A 5685-nucleotide genomic window follows, 5' to 3' on the forward strand; every position below is an offset into this window, starting at 1 on the left:
AGCAGGAGAGGCTATCGGAAGGGCTATTCTTCGTGACCTCGATGTGGCCGAGACTCTCACAGCATTACAGGAGCAGGTTGAGGGCCTCACTCTCGGTATTCTAGATGTGAGGATCGACAAGCTACCTTTGTGGTTACAACAGCATACTACTGGTATGCCCAGATGATGGACTCGTCTCTTACGCATGATCGCACAGGCTGTGACTTGCTATCACGAGCATCATTAGACTAGGGTGCCCCCTAGCATTTTGAGTTTTTGGGTCATTTGACCGATTTTGTCTTGGTTACAGAACATTATGTGTAAACCATAAACAGTTATATATATTTTTGATTTTCGGAGTTTTATTTTGGTTAAGCTACATGATCCACATGCAAACATTGATGGTGTGTTTCTTTTTATAAATGTTGCAAATGTTTATCTAACACATAGTTTGCTAATGAGTCAGTTAATGTGTTTAAGTTTCTGGAAATATGTTGATATTGAATAAGATCAAATTGTCTTTCCAAAATCTTAACCCTTAGGAACATGCGATAAATATTTGGGTTTCGGACGGAATATATACCATTGAGTTGTAGTATTACGAGTTGTGAGTCTAGCCTGACAATTAGGCGGCGTATACCATGTGTGATGGCATCAGAGAGAAGTTCTATCAACGTGCTATATTCAGCGATGTTATTCATTGATCGACCAATACATACACCTCTGAAACTTACTAACTCGCCGCTTGGATCAAAAATGGCCCAGGCTGCGGAGGATAGGTTCTGCGAACTACGACTCGCTCCGTCGGCATATCCAACACATGACTCCAATAGGTTTGACATCTGCAACAAATGTAAAAAGTGGATTACTTGACCAAAATAAACACTTTAGCAAAAACAAAAATATAACAAAAGCACACAGGTTTCACCAATATTATCTAATGTAGGCATCGCCTCGACCCATTTGGTAAAATAGTCAATTGCGACTATGATGTACCCATGCCCCCCGGTCGAGGTGGGGTTACATGTCATGAAATCGATGCTCCATTTGGCGAATGGCCCAATAGCAACTATTGGTTGCAGAGGTGCCGGTGGTCTTCTGGTTTTTCTATCGAAAATTTGACAAGCATGGCAACTTCTAACTGCAGTTATGCAATCTTTGAACATTGTCGGCCAGAAGTATCCTGCTCGTAAGATCTTTTGTGCCGTAGCATATCCAGATTGATGCCCCCCACACGTGCCTAAATGACAATCATTCAGGACTTTTTCGGCCTCCTCATGGGTGAGGCACCTTCTCAGAACTGTATCAATACCACGACGGTAGAGTGTATCACCGACAATCATGTAGTCTTTTGCTTGGTATCGAATACGTTTTTGTTCGGAGTGGGAGGTGTTTGGCCTGTATTTTTGAGTTTGGAGATAAATGATTATATCTCCATACCACTCATTTCTTGCAGATATGAGAAACAAACTTTCATCTACGATTGTTTCTTCGGATGTGTCATCGTTGGACAATGATGGGAGATCGCACAATAATTCGGCGAAAACTAGAGCTTTCTTTGACTTGGATTTTACAAATTCCAGATCAAACTCTTGTAGGATTGCTATCCATTTTGAATATTTGCCCCCCAGCAACTGTCGCGAAAATATATAAATCATGGGGTTGCAATCTGATAGAATGGTAGTTTTCCGAAAGAGGACATAGTGTCGAAATCTCTGTATTGCTTGAACAGCTGCGAGTGCTAGCTTTTCAACGTAAGAATATTTGCTTTCTGTATCATTTAATTTTTTACTTAAATAATATATAGGATGTTCAATTCCATCGACTTCTTGAACTAAAACCATTGCGATGGTCGTATCTGCCGCAGCCAGATATAGGTTAAAATCTTTTTGATAATCAGGGGCGTACATTAATGATGCTTTCATTAGGGAATCTTTTAAAGCATCAAAGGAAGCTTGCGCAACCTGATCCCAGACAAAGGGTACTTCCTTTTTCAAAATACGTGTATAACATTTAGCAAGTTCGGCGTAATTTCGAATGAACCTCCTCAGAAAGTTCGCTTTCCCTTGGAGTTTCTGAATCTGAAGCAAATTCGAAGGTGGAGGAAAATTTATGATTGCCTGGACCTTACATGGGTTGAGATGAATCCCGTCCTTCAAGACTACAAAGCCAAGTAAACGACCAGAACTGACGCAAAATACACATTTGTGTGGATTGAGTCGTATCTTGTAGTGCCGACAACGTAGAAATATCGCTCTTAAATGCTGCGGGTGATCAGTCCGCTTTCGTGAATGAGCCGGAAGGTCATCGAGGTATGGTTGAACGATGTTTTTGATGTCATGGAAGACATAATTCATTACCCTCTGAAACGTCGCCCCTGGATTCTTTAAACCAAAGGGTAATTTTCGATATGCGAATGTGCCCCACGGACAAATAAATGTAGTCTTTGACTGGTCCTGTGGGCGGATATTTATTTGATTATACCCAGAGAATCCATCCATGAATGAAAATATTTCACATCCGGCACATTCATCAATTATCTGGTCAATGAAGGGTGTAGGGTAGTTGTCTTTTGGACAAGCTTTATTTACATCCCTATAATCGACGCACACTCTAATTGTTCCTTGTTTTTTCATAACGGGGACAATATTCGATACCCAATCGGTTAGAGGAACCGGGTAGATGAAACCAACATGGAGAAGTTTTTCAACTTCTGCCTTAATGGCAGCGGCTTTATTGGGGTTCACCTGCCGTAGCCATTGTCATACTGGTTTGACATCTGGATACATCTTAATTTCGTGTTCAATGATACTCGAGTCAATGCTTGGAATTTCATCATATGACCAAGCAAAGACATCTCTGAATTCGTGAAAAAGACCGTTATATATCTCTAGTTATGAAGGAGAACAATATTTGCCGACATAAATATTCTCTACAACATCTATTTTGGTCGAGATATTTATGGCGATAGTCTCTTCAATATTGGACAAGTTTCGTTCGGAATCCACCATGTTTACAGTGTTTGATAGGAATTCAAAAACTGAAGGATGATACAGGTCATCTTGATTATCTTCTCCACAATCCGGAAGAAGGGAACGATGGTGGGAATCATTCCATGGTGTCCCTTCAATCACCATAGATTGGACAATTCCTTCGTCGGTGACATGCACTTGCGACCAAGGATCTGAAGGGGTACCATATTCTCTGGACCTATCTATCCAAACGCTTGATGAGCGTTGATTTTGGTTTGCCTCCCATGATAGGAACATTGATTGCTACAATATTTCCGTTGGGCTTGGGGGCAAAACCACTGCATGATCCATGTCGATATCATTTTCTGAGATCTTTTTAGAAGATATCATGTTGCAGGTTCCTATCGACGCTACTTCCGCCAGATTGATTGGGGGTGGAAGAGCGAAAGTTCCCATTAGTATAGGATATTTTAGTAGGCCTACTCTGATATTCTGAAGCGAATGGGGGCTTCCATGGATCATGGGAATGCTTCGAGTAACTTGAGAACCATTGGGGAGGAAGTTTTGTTGATCGACGATTGTAATCCCTCCTTGAAAGGGAAATGCAATCTTTCTAAAATAGGTCGACACAACAGCTGCCATGGCATATATCCATGGTCTTCCTAGTAGGATGTTGTAATCAAGATTCCCTTCGATGACTTCAACATCTACTTCTACCGTTTTCCCTCCTAGTTCAACTTTCAAGTTACTTAGGATACCATATGGGGTATATGTCCTTCCGTCGAATGCTTTTAATGTCGTTGAAGATCACGACAAGGTTGGAGATCCTAAAGTATTCCAGCCACTCATCGACATAATGCATGTAGATGCCCCCTCATCAATACTCGTGCGATGAATAGTTTTGTTGAGGGCTTTCACTTGAACAAGGAAAGCTAGTTGAGCTGGTAATTGAGGATCGTATCCTTTATGATCGAAGGATACAAGATTGGAATCCTTTGGGTCAATCCCACCAATGGCCGATAATAAAGCCTACCTTTGGGATGGGCAATTCTGTAGTACTTCAAGAGTCGACATAGCAGATGGCGATTGGGCCAAATCTTCCACTATATTATAATGTTGTGCCGCTCTAGCGCGGGGATTAAATGTCAATTTGTGTACTACTCCCTTTGGCGGTTTTTTCGTCAATTCAGGAATGGTGGGTGGCACAACTTGTGTCGAAGTTGTTGTCGAACTACTTGGTTGATCTTTATCCTTGTTGTTTGACAGTTGTGGATTCCCATAATCCTTGTTCCTTGTCAATATCAAAGCATCATTCTGATGTTTTGAAACCGACAACATTAGCACTTGAGATGGGGAAGCATTTCCACTTTCAACCAGATTTGTTCCTGGATTTGGAAATGGATCAGTTAACACTGCGGAGGTTTTTGAATTCTTAAAGAATTTTTTAACCTCAGCTTTGTGTGGATAACTTGCGGTCCAATGATCCTCATCGCATATCAAGCATGGATTTTTTGGTTTCCTATCTCCAGGAGGGTTTGAAGAAGATTTTTCAGGTGATGATTCATCCTGTTTCTTCTTCTTCCCTTTGCCTTTTTTCTTGCTCCCTGGTTGTTTGGTTTCTTTGCCTTTATCTGTCAATACGACATTTACTTCCGAAGCAAGAAGTTCGTCTTTTGCATTTTGACCTGAAATCTTACGGGCCTTTTTGGATGTATCCTTTGTTGATTCCGTGTCTGTTGTGCTAATCACGCCATCACTGGCATGAGAGTCATTGTTCGATTTAGGAGGAGGAGGAATTGAGAATTCCGGTCTAGGGGCGTCAGGTATTTTATCATAGAGCATGTCGGACTGAGTGTAAATCAAGTCCAGATATTGCGCACGAGCGATAACTTTCTCTTCCATTACGACTCCCCCCTTTGCCACATCTTCCATGATGGAAGGTAGTAATGACTTGATAAACCATTCACCTAAGAGCTGATCGGGGACATACGTTTTTACCATTCTACGACGACGTCGCCATTCATGTATATGATCAGATATGTGAGTGGCCGTCGTCTGTTTGAAATTGGTAAGAAGTTATGTTCCTGTTTCGTACCTTATTGGTAACTGAAAATGGGTTAAAAAGTTTGTGGCTAAGGTGCTGAAATTGTCGAATGAAGCTCTAGGCAATTCGATGTACCATTTTGCCGCCAGACCCGTCAATGTCCTCTGAAAGAGGCGAAGTCTTATCGAATCATCATTTAGGGTGTTTGATGAACACCATAGATGAAAGTTCATCACGTGATTTGATGGATCTTCACCCAGATTTAAATTAAATTTAGGAATATCCGATGGAAGTTTATGCGGAATCGTTGGCCACCAAGGGGCGTAAGCAATTGGATCGTTGGTTAATCGGTTTAAATCAGGTAACTCCAAAGTTGCCACAAAGGGTAACTATTGGTTCAGGTTAGGTGAAGCATACCCAAAGTAAGATGGGATTGCCTGAGCAGTTGGTCTTTGCATACCAGCATAATGCATTTGATGCTGGTAACTTTGGTAAGGTTGGTGGGCATGACCATTGTAAAATGGTTGATTTCGACCATTTTGAATGTATGGCTGCCCACTATTAGCAAAGATTTGTTGCTCAGAACCTTGGTATACTTGTTGGAATTGCGGTTGTTGGTATTGTACTAGCCATGGCTGTGAAGCCATGTGCTGTTGACCGATACTAACAGTTTGACCAAGATAAGGGGTA

The sequence above is a fragment of the Pinus tabuliformis genome, chromosome 4_2 (genome assembly GCF_031772625.1).
Source record: "Pinus tabuliformis cultivar Carrire ecotype Pingquan chromosome 4_2, CPIR1, whole genome shotgun sequence".
NCBI lineage: Eukaryota > Viridiplantae > Streptophyta > Pinopsida > Pinales > Pinaceae > Pinus > Pinus tabuliformis.